We start from the raw sequence: 22,808 nt of genomic DNA, 5'->3' as shown, positions 1-22,808 counted from the left end.
AAACAGAAAAAAAAGAGAAAAAAAGAAAGAAAATTGAGCCTCAATTATGGAAGACACTTTTGAAAATAAAAGCAATGTGTAAATTCTCTGGTTGTCTCAACTCTGACATCTGTATCTGTGCACCGGTAATCATTCCTGGCCTAAAAGGAATGCAGAGTGAAGACTATGCTTAAAGATTAGAGGAAGAGGCGAGTAAACACAGAGAGGAAGAAATGCAAGTGAAAATCAAAAATCCTCAAACCTTAGAAATGCTTGCACTCATGAAAACTTTGTGATTCTGCAGAACATAATATGGTCTTCTTTTTAGTTCTCTATTCTATGCTGTTTGTTAGCTCTTTTTTTTTTTTTTTCCAAATCAATAGCTACAATGTTTGCAGCCTGACATGAGAATGAGAAGCATGCCACAGTGATCTTTATGCCTTTTTGGGGGGTCTTCCTTAATGATATTTCCGTTTTCAAGAAAGAAATTTTTAACATGTATTGCAAAATAATTTGTACCAACTTGTCTCAAAATATGTCCCATTAATGATTTCTTGACTTTAAAACAAAACAAGGACTGCATTGTCAAAAATGTTTTGTATCATCTGAATTTTAGATAACTTTGTGAGCAATAAAATGCACATTATTATATATTGAAGAGCCCTAAAGTAAGTGAACCTACATGATGGTTTAACTCTCGCATTCTCAACTGTATCTAATCAAACTTGTATTTTTCCTGCAATGTATAACTACTATTATTTGACATTCAGGTAATATTGCCTCAGGTTTTCCTCAACAAAATCTTTAATTTTTATTGTCTTCCTATTTTTAGAGTTTAATTAAGAAAAAATTGAAAGTAAGAGGGAGGCAGAGCCCAAGAGGTAGTGACTTGGCTTGAAAGATGACCTTCATCTCCTTGCTTTTGGACTCAAGGTTACCACTCTTTGATTCCCTCAAAATTCCCTCTTAGACCTGGTGGCCAGGAGACCAGGGGCTCAGTCCTGCTATAGCATGACTTTCTACTTAATAGCATTCCTGTTAGCAGCTTTGGAAGTTAGTGTCCTGAATTATCACACAATTTCTTAGTTAAAAGGTCAAATATTCTTTGTGACAGTAATATTATAGAGTCCAATGTATTTAAGGTAAGTTAAGCCAAATTACATAAGCCAAATTACTTATCTATAAACTATATTAGTTTGAAATATAATCTTATGTAATTTCTTTTTATAACATATTTTTTTATGTTTTATTTGATGTTAGATATATATGTGTGTATATCTATATCTATATATCTATTTATATATATTTTATGGGGGTGGGGGTGCTGAGGATTGAACCCAGGTCCTTGTGCATGTGAAGCAAGCACTCTACCAACTGAGCTATATTCCCAGATCAGTAGAATATATTTGACATATTCTATATATATGGAATATAACTTCTCATTCTTCTGGTTGGACAAGATCTAGAATTACCTTGGTTGTGTAATCATATATGCACATAGGATAGTAATAATCAGATTCATTCTACTGTCTTTCCCATTTCCATTCCCCCTCCTTCCCTTCATTCTCCTTTGTCTAATTCCTCCCTAGTCATCCCCCACCTCATTGTGAGTTAGCATCTGCATACCAGAGAAAACATTTGGCTTTTGGTTTTTTGAGACTGGCTTATTTCACTTAGCATGATATTCTCCAATTCTATCTATTTACAGGTAAATGCTATAATTTTACTCTTATTTATGGCTGAGCAATATTCCATTGTGTATATATATCACATTTTCTTTATTCATTAATCTTTTGAGGGCACCTAGGTTGATTCCATCATTGAGCTATTGTGAATGGAGCTGCTATCAACATCAATGTGGCTGTGTCACTATAGTATACTGCTTTTAAGTCTTTGGGGTATAAACTGAGGAGTGGGATAACTGGGTCAAATGGTGGTTCCATTCCAAGTTTTCTGAAAAATCTCCATACTGCTTTTCATAGTGGTTGCACAAATTTTTAGGCCTACCAGCAATGTATGAGTGAACCTTTTGCCTCACATCCTCACTAGCAATTATTATTACTTGTATTCTTGATAACTGCCATTATGAGTGGCGCAAGATGAAATCTCATAGTTTTAATTTGCATTCATCTAATTGCTAGAAATATGGAACATTTTTTTCATATATTTATTGACCATTTATATTTCTTCTTCTGTCAAGTGTCTGTTCATATCCTTAGCCAATTTATTGATTGGGTGATTTGTTTTTTTGGTGGTTAATTTTTTTTTTTTAGTTCTTTATTTATCCTGGAGATTAATGCTCTCTCTGAGGTACAGGTGACAAAAATTTTCTCCCATTCTGTGTGTTGGGTATTTTTGTGTTTATTTAGCTAATGTACAAGCATGTTCTAGATCACCTTTTAAAATAAAATTCTTACCATAAACTTACCTTATTATAAGGATAAACTAAAAATTAAAGGACAAAAAAGATATTAAACAGGTGTGAATGGAAAAAAAATGTTGATAGTGGGGAAAGAACAATCAGGGAAACAAAACATGTAAGACTCTGCAGCAAGAAGTATGTTCTAGGAGCACCATGGATCTCATCATGGCTTCAGTGCAGCAGGAGAGGGGTATAGGGACAGGATAGGAGGTGGGAGAGATAAGCAGGGACTAGAGCAGGCTGCACCTGGCAGACCAGGAAAAGATCTTTGTATTTTATTCCATGAAAGAAAGTCTTTTGAAGAATTTACCAAAATATATCATCCTTTTATTTATTTTTTAAGAGGTTTTGTTGCCTGGCATGTGAAGAATAGATGTAGGAAGGAAGGATGGAAATGGAAAACAAATTAGAGGCTATAGAAATGGTCTAGAAAGACATGGGAGTTGGCTTGACAGAGAATCACAACTGCAGAGATATTGAAGACTTTTGATTCTGGTCACAGAACTCATTCCAATCCTGTTTAAATTTGTACTGATCCACGCTAATCATTCTTGTCAGAGCTTCCAATAGCCTCCACATGAGGGTGTGGCTGTATATGGGTTTAGCATTCAGAGAAGAGAGTTAAATTGGAAATCAACAGAAAACAAATGGCATGTGAAGTCCTCCTAGTGGGTAAGAACCACAAGGAAATATGTTTCAACACAAGAAAAGCAAAAGAAAGGGAACAGAAAGGAAAGGAAAGGAAAAGAAATGAAACATAAAAGAAGACTGTATTGAGTTTTGAGACATTCTATTTATTTTCTTTGTTTTTTGAGTGGTACATCATAATTTTACATAATAGTGGGATTCACTGTTATTCGTTCACATATGCACATAATAGAAAAAATTTAATTTGGTCAAAATCATTTTCCAGTGTTTCTCCTTTTATTCCCTTCTCCTTCTCCCTGGTCCCTTTCCTAGACTAGTGTCCCTTATATTTTAATGATATACACTGGTTTTTACCCCCTTTTTTTTCCGCTGGCTTCCAAATATGAGAGAAAGCATATGACTCTTGACTTTATGAATTTGGTTTAATTTGCTTAATGATGCTATCAAGTTCTATCCATTTTCCTGCAAATGATTAGAATTTAATTCTTTTTTTAAGGCAGAATAAAACTCCATAGTGTATTTGTATAATTTCCTTATCCATTGATGGACACTGGCAGATCTTTGCTATTAAAAATAGATGGTGATGGAGCTGGGATTGTGGCTCCGCTATAATGCACTCACCTAGCGATCCTCAGCACCACGTAGAAATAAAGGCATTGTGTTGTATCCATCTACACCTAAGAAAAATAAATATTAAAAAAATAGATGACGATGGAAGTATATGCATGTTTTCTTTTAATTTCCCTTATCTTCTTAGTTAAACATGAAACAAGATCACAAAGGAATGGAAAAATAAACAAAAAAGGGATGAGGATTTCAGTGGTTGCTTATTATACCCCTAAGTCTACAATCACCATTCAATTTTTGTCCCTATTTAAAACCTTTCTTTCAAGTATCTAGAGTAGCTTTCTTAAAAAAATAAATAAATCCAAGAATGGAACTGCATATCTTGTAAAAGTCCCATAGCTCTCCATTGTTCTTTAACACCTCAAGTGTTTAAATGCCCTAAATCATGAAAGTATTTCCATTCACAGGCTTTTTCTTGCAGCTGCAGAATCTTCTCTTCCTTCTTAACTCTGCCTATGTTTCCAGTTAGTTTGACCCTGGAATACTATATGCTCCATTGCTATTATCAGGGACAACACTCACTACTTTTTAAACTCAGTGGCTAGCATTCATCAGCTATATTTCCTGTTGGTTATCTTTATTTTTCACCCTTAGGGCATATCATCAGTTTGTAGTCCTTTAGTTTTCTCCAAAAGTACCTCCCTCCCTCTGGTCCCTATGGAAGTGATGTCCATGTTTGTCAACCTCCACTCTGAGTCTCTAAGTCATTTTACAAAGACCATCCCTCTTTCTCACCTAAGTTCTAAATTGATTTAGAAATAAGGCGAAGGAGTAGGTTCATGGAAACCAAAATATCTCTTTTATATTGAAACAATTTAAGTTGAAGAATTTGGTTACATCTATGAACATATGAGCTCCATAAAACTTGTTCCCAGAGCTAGACAGACTTAGATATTCAGGTCAGATCCGCCTCTCTCTTCCGAAGCAAAAAATAAATAAAACCTGCTTGGAGCAACTCATTTCCAAATATAATGGAAGAGGCAGAAGCTGAATGATACATGCCCATTTTTTTTCTCTTCAAAATAACAAATCAGATTAAAATACTGCTCTTCTCTTGAGAGGAATCAATGAGAGGAAAGAGAGGATCAAGCTGCATCATTAGGGAAGGAAGCATCTACAGTAGGGAATAAATATTTCATTCTGAAATGGATATAGTACATCACAAGAGATTACCCAAATTAGTGTTTGGATTATAGCGTGTAAGCAATACAATTTGCAAGATTGAGTAAATTAATGAAAATCAATCCCTGACTTTCTGGTTTTCAATTTTTACATAGTTCCAAAATGTTTTTCACATCCTCAAACTATAGGTCCACTTAGGCAGTCCATCTAATTATTAATATTATTTCTTTCTTTACCTTAGAACAGACATTGACAAACTATGGCCCAAGAGCCAAATGTGACCAGTCACCTGCCTGTTGTAAACAAGTCTTTCTTGGAACACAGTCACATTCAGTGGCACAATTATTGTCTGTGGGTTGCTATTGTGCTGTGGTTGCAGAACTGTATAGCCATAGAAACTATGCAGCCCACAAAGCCTAAAGGATTTAATCTCTCACATTTACCAAAATAGTTTTGTGACTCTTTAGTAAGTCAGGCAAGGGATACATTGTTAGAGTAACAGCAAAAGCAACCATGTTTTTATAGAAAAATATCTAGAACATATTGTAGTAAAAATTTAAAGAACATTTACGAAAGTTTGACAGCATGAAGAAAAGAGAGGCCTTGCTGGATAGTTATTTTTCTGTATTGCACTGTTATCTCAGTCATAAACATATAGAGTTAGCTGCAAAGAAAGGGCACCTTTAGCAGGAGCCAATGGTGGCACTCTGGCTTGGAGAGTGCTTTGTGGATACCCTTATTGACTTCTCCCACCTGGAAACAAGCTTGAATATCAGCTCAGCTTCTCCACTTCCACCTGCTTTGTTCAATCCCTGGAAAGGATTCCAGATGGTTTGCTTTAACATGAAGCTGGAGAAAAAGACACTCATATTAATAGTATCCTGCCTGTAGATTTCATAAAGCTACCTCTATATGAATTTCTTTTGTCTTCCTTTTTAGGCATCACTAACCATGTAGCTGAGAGTCAGACAAACAGAGAGACTGTCTTTTGATAGCTTTGTTCATGATATATTTCCATCCAGCTGTGTTCCAAGGAGCACCTTTGCCACTTTCTGTAAAGTTACCTTGTCAAATAAAGTAGAAAACAGCAAACAAGAAAAACATATCCCAATGTATCCATTAATCTAATTATCTCATTCTATAACAGGTAGGGTTGGTACCTATAGCTTCTGTTAGAATATCCCACATTTTTGTACCAAAATTATATTAATTTGGAGTAGTTCCTTAACTCACAAAGCTTGAATTGAGATGCTGGGTTTATAAAGTATCTCAAAGCCTTGAATGAGTGTGGACTGGACCTGAAAAGTCACAACAATTAAAATAATATAAGAATATATCCATTGAACACTTACCATATAAGAGCCTGTGTTCTAAGAATTATTTCACCTAATCCTTGAAGAAAAACTTGAAGGTACTATGATTATCTTCATTTAACAAAAACTGAAATGGAGGCATTGGAAAGTTAGTTTCAGGACTAAGACCATGAAATCAGGAAGTAAAGAAAGATTGGATGTAAATATCTAATAAAGAGTCTTCAAAACTTTTTTTGTTCATGGTACCCTTTGTATTTATCTAATTTTTTATAGTGCATTAAGCTAGAAGAAATACCACACAGTTCAGTTGCTAGGTGAGTACATACAAGAATCCTAATGTTTATGGCCTCCAAACTTAGGAGCCACTTAAGAAACACTAAACATAACTTCAAAGAAAAAAATGTTTCTATTCATTCTCATATAATTTCAATCACATGTTAATGGGATGTTGGACACTGAACACTTTCTCAAATCTTGGTGACTGGCTAGATCCCGTCACAAAAATTGCTGTTCCACATTTTCATGTGATATTTAATGTTTTATCTCAGTGATCTCCCCAAATGTTTGACAAGTTTATTATACCACCAAGAGAAAATCTCCACCTAAGATTGTGAGTGACCTAAAGCTAATATTTCTTGAGTTGTCCAGCAGATGTGGCAGTGTTTCTCTGGGTTACTTGGAAAATCCCACGGCATCCTAGGATGCGTTGGCACACAGAGTGGGTATCACAACCTTTTGCTTTTCATGTCTTCTCGTGTCAACTGTCTGCAAAGGTATGTGGTACCAGGGATTCCAAGGACTAAAGAAGCAGTTCTTCTTATTATTATTTATGTTATTCATTATTAATTTTAATAATACTAATTTTATTAATATTATATTTATTATTTATTCATAATAAAATGAAGAAATGATGGAAGTTGTATGAAGCAAAAAGCAGAATCTTAGAAGTGAGCCAATCCCAAGTGAGTAGGAAGCTCCTAATTCTGCTAGTACTATGTTCAGCATAAATATGGTCCAGTTCCTGCCACATATTAGAGGCAAAAACAACAAAAAAAGAAATTTTTGTTCAGAATAAAGTTAAATAATCAGTCAAATAAACATAACAGGCAGAACTTGATGCTCAGCATTTCCATCTGCATAATATTTCCTAAGCCCATTCTGTCATTTGCCTTTCTACTATTGTTACTTAACTCCAACACTTGTTACTGAAGGCTGGGGGTTTAGCTCAGTGATACACAGATGCTTACATGCAAAAGCCGTTGGTTCAGTCCCCAGAAATGTGGGAAAAAAGTAAATATTTGTTACTTGTTTATTTGAGGGTGGAAATCTCAGGTTCCCAGGATACTTTTGAGTATCACAGTGATACTCAAAATTCAGTCTACTGACTACTCTCAGTTTGTGAGAAGTTTATTATTCTATAAGATAAGGGACAAAGTTGATGCAAGACATTAGAAAGTTCTATAGTAATTTGGAAAAGTAATTTAATTTCTGTTGAATCTTATAATAAAAAATTGAGTCTTGCATTTTAGATGGCACCCTTTAAAATTTAATTTCTCCAGTAATTAATCTTTATTATATATCACAAAGAATTTGTCCACAGCAGATTGTAAATTAAAGGAAAAAACAAAAACTAGCTCTTTACCACATGTAGTTTGAAAAGTACTGGCCTAGAAGACAAAGATAAGCAGACATGTTTCCTTGACCCTAGGGACTCCAGCCGCTTATGAAGGGGTGTGACTTGAGAGGTCTAGATAGGGCTCCCCCAAAACATTTGTGCAGGATAAGATCGCAGGCCCTCCAATTGCAGTGCTCCATTGACTGTAGTCATGAAACCCAGGTGGATAACATAATTCTTTTGGATCAAAGAAAAACTCATTTGTCTTTTTAGCACCTAGCACCATAATTAACATTTAAAGACACTAAATAAAATATTTGAGTGAGCAGATGATTAAATATGATGATGATCGTGATGACAATTTTCATCATTTATTTTAATTGTGCTATGCCAAGAGGTAGTTTGACACTTAACATAAATACCCATAATATTCACCAAAATCACCAGGATAGATGTTATTGTGACATGATATCTCCATTTCACAATTTTGTAGAGCAAATGTACTTTTGAGGGGAGGTAGATTTATTCAGAGAAATAAGATTCTAACTGAGTTGTAAATATTGAGAAGGAAAAACCATGATATATGTGGGAAAAACTGTACAAAACAAAAAGTTCTACATACAAGGTAATGCAGAATCATATATATATGTATATGTATAAAATGCATGAAAAGTCAAGATTTAAGGGGCAGAGGGAGATTGTAATCTAAGTTAAAACAGCATGCTTCACTTAAAAGCATTTGCATTTATCAAAAGTAAAACAGCAGGAATTTAAAGCTCCATTCCATTGAACCAAAACTCCTTTTTAGACTTGACTCCTTGCTGAATTCCCAATTTACTACATCAGAATGGGCTTTCCTTACTGTCAATCTTTCTCTTTTAGGTAGCACTGTTATAATTACTTATGAAAAATATGTCATGACTTCATATGCTTATTTACATATTCATTTTGTTAGATATTTATTTTTCTCTCTGCTTACATGTCCTTAAATGCTATGGCATCAGGGTCCTTGTTTTGTGTGTGTGTGTGTGTGTGTGTGTGTGTGTGTGTGTGTGTGTGTGTCTATGAATGGATGCCTGCAAATATGTCCACTCTTTTGCTGCATGATAAATTAATAGCATTTACTATCATATACTTAGTGATAAAACAACATAATATTTATTCATCATTGTGGCTGAACTTAGGATGAGGATCACCTGCATTAGAAAATACAAGATGGCCTCACCTATGGTAATTAGTGGTGGCTGTCAGCTAGGAAGACTCATTTCTCCACATGGTCTCTTTCTCTCCACTACATAATCCTGTTTTCCTTATGAAGCATTCTCAGGAGCAAGAGAGTAAAGACAGAATCTGTATCATTCTTTAAGCCCAGCACCAGACCTTTGCAATATCACTTTTGGTGCAGGTATTGATCAAAGCAGGTCATGTTACCAGCCCAGGGCTCTAGGAGCAGGGAAACCTACAACTCTGACTGGGAGGAGCTGCAAAATGCCATTGCGATGCTTTTTTTTTTTTTTTTTAACTTTTTCTTATTGAACCGCAGTCTAGGTTGAGTAAGTATGTGTAATATGAATGAATAGATGATGTAATCAGTGGCATAGCCTAGAAAGAATACAGCTTATCCTTTATTTTATAAGCAATGTTGAGTCACATGGATTCTTGAATATGAGGTGACATGGACAACATGAAGTTCTAGGAAGATTAATCAGCCTATAGCTTCAGGAGGAAATAAAGATGAGAGGAACTAGATTGAGGGAAGTCATTTAAAGCTGCTCTTGATAAACCAAAAGGAGCAAAATGAGCAACTGAGAGTTTCATCATAAATTCTACACTGTTTTCGATTTACTTATTTGGAGTCCTGTGTCAATGTATGAAGTACATTGCTAAATGAATGTTTTCCTCCGGGTCAAATGCATGGGAAACTCCAAGTGCACAGCAGGAGAATAAAGGTACCTGCAAAGGAATTTGGATAATACTCTTATCAGGTTGGCTACAACCAGTGGTCAATTTATTTACTAATTCACTTGAATTTATTGGCAATTGAATCGTTCAAATATTTCAAGGGAAAATCTGAGATCTGTTCTTTTGAGGAAAAAAAAAAAGCTTAGTATAAAAATGAAGGTTTTTTTAAAAAATCCCAAAGACATAACATTTAAAGGTAGTACTTTGTGTACTAAAGTAAACTTAAAGGCCCATGGTCATTTACTTAGGACTCACTGATAGAAAAGAAATAGAAATATTAACACATACAGCATTTTAGTTTTCCCTAGAGACATCCTAGTTCATTGTCTTCTTATATTGCTGAAAAATGAAGAGTCTCATATAGCTCAAGGTGTTTCCACTCTGAATTCTTGTCACTTCTTCTCCTGTTCAAAGATAGATTTGAAAACACCCCATTTTTAGAAATGTTTTCCCCTAGGGGAAAGAAAAAGGACATTATTTTCTTCCTTAGAAAAGCAATAGAGAGACAATTCAAGCTTAACAGGAATCAAGTCATAAATTTATCTGAGGAGTGCCAACATTTATACCTCACCATAAGAAAGAGGAGTTGATAAAAATGTACCCAATATGGATGTGAAAGGTTATCCTCTAGAACTTGAAAAGGTAAGTAGGTTCGAAAAATTATCAAAAATTAACATTTCAGTTTTAATACATTAAGCCGTTTTAATGCATTAAGCATCAGCCTCGAGATTAAAATCTTTGGTATAATTATATGCTGTTTGAGGGTTAAAAGATAATACAGAACAATATAAAATTTTCAGTATATTTTCACTGTCAAAGTTTTCAAAATGAATGCTCTTAAATTTATAGATCAAATTGGCCTAGCTTTTGTGTATCACTAATGCATTCTATTTTAACTCTTTTTTAAAATTAAGCATATTTTTGTAAGTATAATAAAAATGTGGTTAGTATAATAAAATAGGGTTCAAATTCAGATCTCTATCTTCAGAATTCCAGCTGCCACTTATACTATTATAACTGGTTAGATGGGACTTTTTTTCTTGCCTTTTATTCTCTGGGAACTTCAGATCAATTGTTCTGTTAAGATGGGCCTATCAAATTCCTATAACAAAACCATTGGTGGCCCAGGTTTAAACATACAGTATCAGAATCTCTAAAAATGTGGTGCATTGACATTTATTTTTAATTGATTATTTAGATAATTAATACTATTTGATTAATTATTTTTAATTATTAATTTTAATTATTACTATTTTAATTAATTATTTAGATAATTATTTGATCACTTGCTCTAAATTTGATTTTAAAGCAATTGTCTGATACATCTCTAAGTAGATAGGTAGTAATTTCTTCTTTAAAACTAAGATAGGAGTCTCATATATTTTACAAATATTTGTTGGATGCCCAAGGTATTGAGGACACCAGGACTAACTTGATGAATATTCTGCATTCATGGTGCTCTAGGTCTAGAGAGATGATTCAAATCCAATATAATCAATGAAATGCTATGAGAGACGTCAGTATCCAATACAATGAGAACTTCAGGGAAGTCTGGGGGTAGAGCTGTTAAAAAAAGATTTTCTGGAAGAATGGACATCACAGACCAGACAAAGCGGGTTCTAGGGGATGAGAGGTTTTGCGTAGTGGTAAGAGAGATCATGGACTTTTCAGGCAATGCAATTTGTTCTGTTATTGCTGGATCAGAAAACACAAGTTGAAAACTGATGAAGGGAGACCCTCATTGCTATACAAAATTACATATAAGAGGTTGTGAGGGGAATGGGAAAATAAACAAGGAGACTAATGAATTACAGTAGATGGGGTAGAGAGAGAAGAAGGGAGGGGAGGGGAGAGGAGGGGGGATAGTAGGGGATAGGAAAGGTAGCAGAATACAACAATTACTAATTGGGCATTATGTAAAATTGTGGATGTATAACCGACGTGATTCTGCAATCTGCATTTGGGGTAAAATTGGGAGTTCATAACCCACTTCAATCTAATGTATGAAATATGATATGTCAAGAGATTTGTAATGTTGTGAACAACCAATAAAAAAATAAAAAATTAAAAAAAAATAAAATAAAAAAAATAAAAAAAAAATAAAAAAATAATAATAAAAAAAAAAAGAAAAAGAAAACTGATGAAAGATAAAGCTGAAGAAGTCTGTGGAATCACCTGTAAAATTTTTTGTTCAATTTTAGAATTTTTTTTAAGTCCACTTGGCAAGTGGATCTAGTGTATCAAGGTATCTGATATGAGCCAATCAGTTTGTAGAGGGTATGCTCAGAGAATATGGTTGACATTGTTGTCAGAGGTGTTACTTAAGTATAAATCCCATTCTATAGGAAGTTTCCAAGATGAAATCTTCAGCATATAAAAGCAGATCCCAGTCCAAAAAAAAAAAAAAGGACCCTTAAACTTTTTATATTTTAGAAAATAATCATTCACCACCCCAATGTCCACTTTATATCCACTCTATCAACACACTGTTTTTTGTCTCTTCCATCAAAACATACCCAGAATTGGGCTTTTGCCACTTTATACTACTACTTTTGTCCAAGCTCTGATATTAATTTTCCTATTCTGTACTTGAGTCAAAATCTACTAGCTTTTCAGCTTTTGTCCTTGCCTTCCTAACATTTGTTTTCTACACAAATTAAAGCTAAAATAAGTTTTTAGGTATTAAATGGGGTCAAAGGGGAAATTTGGATGGTCTCAGCTGATCCCCTTTAGGGTCTTGATTATCCACTTTCCTACTTTTGATGGCAAATGTGAAGAAGATCTAGTTCGGTTAACTTGAGAAGAGCTTGGTGACCAGGACTCAGATCCTTATCACTGAGGGTCTGTGTCACCCCATTGGGTAAGCCACTAAGATAACAGGAGGACAAGTCACAGCTAAGGGGAATCTAGAAATGGTAGCAGAGGATAAAGCACTGATTAGTGGTGGCCTTATCACCAGCTCCATCTATGGGGTTACAGGTTTTTTGTACAAACAGTGGACAGCAGCGGGTAATGTTCAATGATGTCCAGATTTGCTTTTAAACTGAAAACATAATCTTCCTAAAATTTTCGTTGGTTATTTTCATTAATGCCTGATCCATGTCATTAGGATGATCCTTGCCCCACTTTTAACAACTTTGAATTCATACTGTAGCTTCCAAGTGTCCCATAAAGCAGCTGACACTTGTGACTTCCTTGAAGATTAACTTTCCTTTCTTCTCCATTGGCTCCTTTGTCCTTACCACAGAGGTTCATCTTTAAGGCATTCCCAGTAAATATTTTGCATGCTAATTCATCTCAGTCTTCTTTCCAATGAAGGCTCTCTGTAATAAAGTACTACACGGATGGACAATACTTTTATATTTAGGATTGAATGAAAAAGACACCTTTGCTAAAAATAACATATTATTTCCTCCTCATGGAGAATTCCCTTGATGATGATGATAATGATGATTATGATGATGATGATGGTGATGATATCATCTCCATATCATAATGGTAATTCTTACTTATTATATTCAAGTGCTGACTTTATTAAATTCTTTTGTATACTCACTCAATTTCCCTATTTGAAAGTAATTTCTTGGAAGAGACATATTCTCAATGACTCACCACTGAATCACCAGCACCTACCAGAGTGAATAGCACAAGATAATTTCACAATAACCTTATCCTAAGTCAATTGTTTAAAAATAAATTAACTTTTGCAACTAAATAGAGATTGTCTATATAATCAGAACTATTGTATCAAATATTTAGGTTGGACTATCTTCAAATGTGGTCATTTACATAAGTCAAATTATTTGCCCTTTTTCCTTCTCAATGTGTAATATTCTACATTTGTAAACTTTAGTATATTTCATAAAAATTGCTATGTTTTTCCTCCTAAATTCTAGATTATGCTTATATTATTAGCAATTAAGTATATTGAATAAGGAAATAGATTCCTATTTTAAATCCTAGCTGAATCATCATCACATATTAGCAATCTGAAGATATTTGATTTGCTTCTTGCCAATCAGAAGAGATTATGAAAACAATAGTTTGCTTATGACATTACTTATATTTTCTTTGTGATTCCTAATTCTATGGGATTATAAAGCTTTAGAAAACTCTTTTTTATACAGCTTGACAGATATTTAAATCTTTGATATACTTAATTTCTTCCTTTCAAATAACAAGAGGGTCTCACTTCTGAAGAGAGTAAACAGAAACAACCAGCAGAAAGGAAAAGCTACTCACATATATTTTGTTCCTAATGTTCTTGTCCTTGAAGATAAAAGTATATCAATAAAGCCACTGTTGTTTTCTCCATAAAAAGATTGAACTTTTCAAAGTTGTACACTTGAAACAAAACGTATTTTTCCTTGACCTGTACTGTCAAGATATACTTTGGTTTCTGGTCAAACAAAATGGCTGTATTCATTAGTTGGTGTTGCTATTTGTTTTTCCTGAACACTCATTTTTTTTTATGATTTCAGAAATAAACATAGTTCAAATTTAAGAAATGAAACAACAAAAAAGTGAGGCAATGGCATCATCAATGAACTTCATTTGTGAGTAAGATTAATGTAATGCTCACATTTCTAAAAGGCCCCAAGTCTCCCATGGCAGCTGACTACACATGTGGCTAAGCATATGGATTTCCATTTTCTCTCTCCTGAATGTTATAACACTCTTCCATCTTCCAAGCTACAGTAAATTTGACATTGCAAACATGAATATTATAAATCTTCTTACACAAGAAAAATATGACTTTTATATAAAACTTCAATAGACAACTTGTGTGTGTCACTGGGGATGGAACTCAGGGAGTGTGCATGCTAAATAGCCACTCTCTCAGTGAACTATCCCCCAACCCGAAAGACTTTTTTTGATTCAGAAGAATTAAAGAACTTCAATCTTTTCTGCTTTATTTATTTTATCAAGTATTTGGCCATTAAGTATATAATAGTCATTGGACAAATATTAATGGTAAAAAAATTGACCACATTTTGGAATTTTGAGGTACCAAATACAGCCATATTTTTACCTGCTGGCTTATTTGCTCTCACACTGTCTTGTATTTTATCTATTCTGGATTTAGAAAATCTCAGGACATTCTAGTTCTCAGTAAAAATAAATCAAATTACAAAATTAGACGAATCCTCAGCTTGCATGTTCAGGAGATACATGTGCTAAAAGTGATTTTTTTTATTAACTCTCCCTCTGGATCCATTTTTGTCATGTATAAAAACATTTTACCTGTTAGGAGTGTCAATGTAGGTATCCGAATCCTATGGCCATGGAAGACCCTTTATGTTAACTCAATAAACATAACTGAAGCATCTCACTGCAAGATCTGTGCAAACCCAAGGGAATTCAAAAGGTGTATCCTACTAGATAAAAGTGAATATTTTGGTGCATTCTATTTTTTTTTTTTTAATTTATAAGGTACAAAATGTCACAGTGACAATTATATTTACTGATTTACTCTCTGATGAAATATTCACAAATGGGTTAGTTGTTTGAACTGGTCATAGTTGTTGATCTTCTTAGACTGTTGTAAAGAAAAATACAGATTGCTTGTCACAGACTTTCAAACTAGACATATTCCGGGATAGAATTGTTTGTCTCTCTGTGTATCCCTCTTTCATAAGAATATAATTTAAGACACTGAGAATAATGAAAATATTGAGCAGCTTACTTTGTAGCTGTACTTAAGAGGAGTGGCTGGCTAATCATTGGTCAAAAGGATATAAATGTAAATTTCTCATGTTATCTTCTCTGATTGTCTTTAAGGTACTCTTGGTGCTTGTCCGCCTCCATCACCCCCATCTCCATCCTTCTTCCACTCCTTTGTCTTTCTCTCTTCTTTCATTAAGATACAGTTGCCTTGGGCTGGGGATGTGGCTCAAGCGGTAGTGCGCTCGCCTGGCATGCATGCGGCCCGGGTTCGATCCTCAGCACCACATACAAACAAAGATGTTGTGCCCGCAGAAAACTAAAAATAAATATTAAAATTCTCTCTCTCTCTCTCTCTCTCTCTCTCTCTCTCTCTCTCTCTCTCTCTCTCTCTCTCTCTCTCAAAAAAAAAAAGAAAAAAAAAAAAAAGATACAGATGCCACAATCTTGAACCATAGGGATGAACGATACCTCATAGATTGTGAAGTGGTCAACCAGAAATAAATGAGTTTCCTGTGGACTTCACAGCTTACATGCAGTAATGGTTTACTTATATAACTGATATGAATAATAAATACATTCCTGTCTTGTCTAGACTATGGTGATTGTTGGTTTCTCTTCAACCCAACTATGTGGAATTTTAACTGACGCACTTGTTTAAAAATTTTACCAAAGTAACAAGCTTAATTTGCACTTACATTTCTTACATTATATTTTATGCAACATTAATGGAAAATAGAATGATGAAAAAAAATGAAACCCAAAGTAAATATTTCCTCCTCTTACCCACATCCAATTTCCTTGAGACTAAACTTTGCATTTTTAAAAAATATGGAATTTATTGACAGATTATACTGTATTTAAAATTTACTTAACTGGAATCAAGCAAGCACATTGGCCAAATATCTACTATAAAATATCACAAAAGTGTTATCACTCCCGTTTTGCAGATTAACTTGTTTGGCTGTTGAGACTGTTATTGACTAAATGAAATATAAAATTACTATGGAGATGACTTTATGTGGAATTGCAGGAGATGGATAGTGGAAAGACTCATTTTCTTTTTCTTGGTACATTGACATTTTCCACCATTCTGGTCAATGACAGGCTGAGTCCTTCCCCCCAAATTGATAGCATATCACTTAGACATTTTGAAAAGTAAAATGGGAAAAAGGCTGGAGTATATTTTTCTTAGTTTTGATAACATTAATAACTGACTTCCTAAATCAAAAGTAATGTTCCAAGTAAGAAAGAACTTTCATGAAGCCAAACCTGCCTTTAGTTTCAGCAGTTTTTGAAGAGTGTCCAAGGCCTGACTACACCCAAGGTATTTCCTGCTTTCCTTGGTCAGGACTTTCAATATACAAGTGTCTTTCTTCTACATTAATGTTATTCATAAGGGAACTTATGAGTAGAAGGACACAGCCAAATACCTTCAGGAAATAAAAAAAAAAAAAGCAGCCAATACATTCTATGCTTGTCCTTCTCACACCTGTGTATTTTATCAAGGTGAATTTTAAGACTGGGTCATTTAGATGCCACGTTTTCCTAATTCTTAAGATTTTAGTGTGGCCCAGAATATATACGAATGGTGTTCAGGTGAAGCAGAAAATGAAATCTACTTCTACTTCCTCAGTTCCTCCTCTATATTTCCTTTCAAGTGTCCATCTTTATTCAACTATTTGAGTCTTGGAACAGGTTTTCTTGCTTGATAATAGATATTCAGGGGAGAAAATCTTCCCTCTTTCCTGGGCTCTGCTCTAGTTCATTGCACTGTTTCTTCAAATCCCTGTGTCTGCATGTGTTCACATGAGAGTGTGCACACTCAGACAGACTGATCTGTTTATTCTGGAAATACAGCACCATATTTGCCCATGTGAGATCATTGAAATAACTTTCCCTGATGTCTCCCACATGTTGGCCAACTGCTTCAATTCTAGTTCAACCAATATGCACAGTCTCTCAATTTCCACATATGCTCAGCAAGGATCTTATTTTGAAGGCAGGGGTACTTCCAAGTATCTGATGGGGGTGTTCTGTGAAAATGCTGATTTATCGGAAAGAACATTGTCCTTAAACAATCCCTTGAGTAGCCATATGTGAAAGCAAGTTGGAACCATAATATTTTTTTTCAGATTCCTTGGTAATAACTAAAATTGTATAAAAATTAAATAAATTTCATGATATAAATGAATATATCATCTTTCCTTTGAAAGAAAGCTTAATGAGACTTGCAGGACATTAGGATAAATAATTCATAGTCAGTGTCCTCTTTCAAATTTTATTCTATCATGTCTCTCTTTTCTAAGGAATGTGACTTTTTTGTTACTGTTGTTGGTAAAAATGAGGAGATGACAATTCTGTATTTGTATGTATTTTTTTAATTGGATTTTGTTCTTACATGAAATTTAATTGGTCATGTAGTCTATCGTTATGTCATTTATTGATAAACTTCAAGCTTTTTTCATAGAAGAATGAATATATTTCAGAGTGGAAGGGTAATATTATATACATATTTTTAATAACATTCAGTGGGAACCTTTGGTGTTTCATTGCTTAATAATGATTTTATAGAAATGCACACATACTATAGCTGACTCTATTTAACTTTCTACTCAGGTTTCACTGAACATTATTGATTTTTCTCTTAATCATATTCAATTTCTTTTTGCCTTATTTGTCCTCATAACAGATAATTGAACTTTTGAAGCCTCAGTCTTATCACCAATAAATATATACTTATCCTGTACTGTTGACCTTTATATCTTCAAATTGTGCCAAGGCCCATTTGAATGAGTTAATTGGTAGAAAGGTAAGGTCACTATTTAAAGTGATGTGATGCTAATATTTGAGGACTGCTATAATTTTAGTGATAAAACAGTGAATTTCCACTAAATAGAAACACAAATTGGGAACCTCTGGGTAATACACACAACAGGAATTCAATTTAGTTAAGGTCTTGTGAACTTGGGCAGTGAGTTTGCATATCTATGACCTGTCATTTGAAAAAAAAATATAGATATTGAGTATATGATGAAGCAAAGTGAAATACTTTATGGTGAATATAGAAACTAGAATATAGAGACTTAATATTTGAACCTGGAAATCATTAAGAAAACCAACCCCTATGATACAACCAGATATTTTTAGACTTAAAAGACCCACATTTTCCTCCCAATTTACTAAAATGAGATCATATGAAGAAAGGACACAGAGAGTCAATATTTATTTGCATTAATATGTCCCCAACGATAACCACATTTCTTGTGATTTTAGTGATATAGATGATATCATTGATATTGATTACCGAGGCAATATGATTATAGTATATAAGATCTGGGCGACATATACAATAAATCGATCCTTTACTTTTCTCAGTAATCTTGTAGGCAAGGAACATTGGTCTATTGTATAACTTTGTTGATGCCATTCATCAGACAATATCCTCTTTTGGATCATAAAGACATCACTCTGACACAGAGATAGCAGGATCCGTGTCAATAGGCTGCCAATATTATCTAAAGAGTATTATTATGCAGGGCTGGGCTTGTGACTCAGTGGTAGAGCACTCGCTTGGCATGTATGAGGCACTGGGTTTGATTCTCAGCACCACATATAAATAAATAAAATAAAGAGTCATCTACAACTAAATATATATATATATATATATGTATATATATATATATATCTATATATATATTATTGCAACTATGAGCCCTACAATTTAGTGGTTCTTAAGGAAAAGTGACAAAGATAAAGCTTTCATGGTCTTTTACAAATTATGGTAGAGACCTCAGTGAAATATGGGAAGCCCGCATATCTGCTAAAACATTATTTCTGGATTAAATGTGAGGGTATTTCCCAAATAAATTACCATTGAATTGGTAGATCAAGCAGATCATCCTTCACAAAGTGGGTGGGCATCCTTCAATCCATTTAGGGCCTGAATACAGTAAGATGGTAGAGGGAAAGATAATTGCCTGGCTTTCTGCCTGAGTGCTTGAGCTACAGGACAGCTTCCCCTGGCCATGGGCCTCCAGCTTTCAACCTCTAATCCTCTCAGTGGAGTCTACACCATGTATCCCTGGCTCTGAGAACTTCAAAGCACACCACCAGCTTTCCTTGTCCTCCAGCTCACAGAAAACAGTTCAAGGGCCTTCTCACATCCAACATCACATGGGCCACCAACATAAAATAACTTTCTCTTCCTCTCTCTGAGAAAGGTATAGTGTGTGTGTGTGTGTGTGTGTGTGTGTGTGTGTGTGTGTGTACCATTCCACTTCAAAACATAACCTTGCAACTGTGGAACAGGCTTGAAGTATATCAGTAAATTACTGACAACAGGCTACATAGACAATTTCAATAACATGACCAATTAAATTTTACACAAATCCTAGGTAGATCTGATAGAAGGAATACAAAGAGATTCAGAATTATCAACACCTGATCATTTACAAGCAAAAAAAGGCTAAATGTTTATGTATGTATATGTATACATATATGTGTGTATATACATTATATACATTACTCAATTATATATATGTACATATATATACATATATATGTGTATATATATGTGTGTATGTGTGTGTGTGTGTGTTTGTGTGTAATTGTTTTTTTTACTATGGAAAACCCTAATATACTTGAGGTGTGAAAAGGGATGCTGATTGAGAAAGAAAAGGTGAAATCCTTGTCTATCTCAGATATCACTCTGCCCATCACAGTAGTAAAACGGCTGGTGAAATTAATTTTCCCCTTGATTTGCTTATGCTTATTAGCATCATCTCTAGTAGGGAAAGACACATCAAGTCCAAATGATTCAGTGTTTCCAGTGAAATATAATGTAATTTAATGGTTTGTTCAGGTAGTGTGTGGTGAACTTGAGCTCTGATTTTGGTTATTTGCTTATTTTAATTCCAGATGTTTTAATCATAAATTGGAAGATAGAGGGAAAATACAGAATTTCAGAACAGAACTGCAGTTTACTGCCAATCCTTCATAAACAATGTCATGAATTTCATAGGTCATTTGAATGTTTGCAGCTAAAATCATCATCTACACTTACTTTTAGTTGTCGAATATCATAATGAGTACACTTAGATATTTACAAAAAGAATGAAAAGAAATTTATCTCAATTTTTTTCACTATGTGTCCTTTTATGATCTGTTTTCAAGTTTTATATGGTTAAGTTGAGGCTTGTTCATGTTCCTGATAATTAACCACAGAAAAGATTGATATTAAAAATCTGATGATTTAAAATCTGTTAAGTGATTCTTGTTCAGGGACACCTAGCAGAACTCAGAGGTTCAGCTAATCCTTTTGCTTCTCAGAGCTTGCTTGACTTTGTCTGGCAGCCTGTTCTGAATTTTAGTTGCAAGTTAGTGCAGTGGAGGATAAAATATCAAGCTAAGTAAATGATTGGTCAGAGTGTTTATGGGATTGTAAGACAGAAGATTAGAGCCTTTTCCTAGTTCCCTCTATATTCCATGTAGCCTCTGGAAGATTTAAACAAAATTCCTGATGAGCGTCTTTGGGGGCAAGAAAGGAAAGGGCATCCTCTGTGAGCACTGACAAATGAGGGCTGTAATGGAGCCAGTGGAACCCCCAGCCACCACTGCTTTTTTATATGCAGATTAGTACATAACTGCAGAAACCAATGACCCCTGAAACACAGGCATCATTTTGGCACTAAAATTTATGGACTTGCTCCAACAAAATATACTTTTAGATTGAAGTAAAGGTTATTAGTGAGCACACCCGCACACAAACACACACACACACACACACACACACACACACTTAATTTCAGAGAAAAAAAATTAATTAAAAAATATTAATTTTCTTGCATTTCCTTTTTTTAAAAAGAAAAAGAAAGTTGAAAAAAATATGGATAAGTGGTGCTGAACTCCATCACAGACCTGACATTAGCTCCACTAGAGTTTCTCTGCTCTCTGGCTATCCTGTATACACTCAGTGATAATATATGTGATATCATATTCTATTTACTTATCTGTGTATCTTATCTTCCTTCTGAAAATATGAGCTTTCGGAAAGCTGGAAGTGCATGTCGCATCTCCCTGTGCAAAATAATGGCTTATAGCAGGCATCGGATAATAAGGCTGGCACGTTTCCTCAAATGAATCCTTTGAGGGTGTACAAATGACTCCCCCTAAAATGTACCCTCATTGAGCAATGAGGATGATTTTACCACCCATATGGAAAAGAAGATTCATTCCATTTTATTTGTGTTTTTTTTTTAAGGAGATTTTGCTCAGCTGTACAAATTGTAAGACAAGCAGTAAGCATACCAAAGTACCAAAAAAAAAAATAAATAAAATTAAAAAATGATGTCATTACTCTTAACTCTGAAGAGAAAGAAATTCTAACACCACAGACTATTGGAAGGCAGGAAAAATAGGGAGAGCAGAAATATGAAACAAACCTGGAGTGTGGACATGACATCTGGTCATATAGATGTTCATCTAAGTCAAGTTTGAGGAACTGAGATAATTTTTTAAATCTGCTTTTATTTCTTCTTTGTAGTTATACATGACAGTAGAACGTATTTTGACATATTGTTCAAACATGAAATATAACTTCCCATTCTTGTGGTTGTACATGATGTGGAGTAACACTGGTCATGTAATCATACATGAACATTAGAAAGGTATGTCCAATCCATTCTACTATCTTTCCTAGTCCCCTCTCCCCGTCCCTTCCTTTCATTCCCCTTTCTCTAATTCAAGGAACTTCTATCCCTGTCCACCCTCCATTGTGTGTTAGCATCACCTATCATAGAGAATATTTGGGCTTTGATTTGGGAGATTGGCTTATTTCATTTAGCACGATAGTTCCCAGTTCCATCCATTTATGGACCAATGCCATAATTTCATTCTTCTTTATGGCTAAGTGATATTCCATTTGAGTCAATTTTTTGAAGTTTATGCTTTATGAAATTCACTAGAAAAACATTATGTTATCTGTCATAGAGCGCAATCAATTTCATTGAATGTGATTTACTTATGCATATATTAAGAATAAGATTTTTAAAAGGTAGAAACTCTTAAGCCATTTTAGCTATTTACTCAACCTGGGGATAATTTTTTGGTAAATTCTAGTATACTTGGAAAAGATACTTAATTTGCAATTACAGAGTAATCATTACAAACACAGGGTGATAAAGGGAATGAACAAATATATATAATATATATATATAATATATTACATATATTTTATTTATATATATATGAATAAGTTCAGGCTATCAGAGTTGACATTAATTTCTGCCAGTTACCAAGTGTAAACTTGGATGAGATTTTTAACTAGGAACTTATTTTTCTTATAAATAAAGAGGCTGGGTGAGAATAAATTTCTTAAAAATACTTTCAAGGAATGTTTTTATGATAGGATGCTAAAAGTTTTAATATGATACAGATTCTTTCACTAATTAAGTTA

Source organism: Ictidomys tridecemlineatus, chromosome 5 (genome assembly GCF_052094955.1).
Source record: "Ictidomys tridecemlineatus isolate mIctTri1 chromosome 5, mIctTri1.hap1, whole genome shotgun sequence".
Classification (NCBI taxonomy): domain Eukaryota; kingdom Metazoa; phylum Chordata; class Mammalia; order Rodentia; family Sciuridae; genus Ictidomys; species Ictidomys tridecemlineatus.
Note: the sequence above shows the minus strand (reverse complement) of the source record.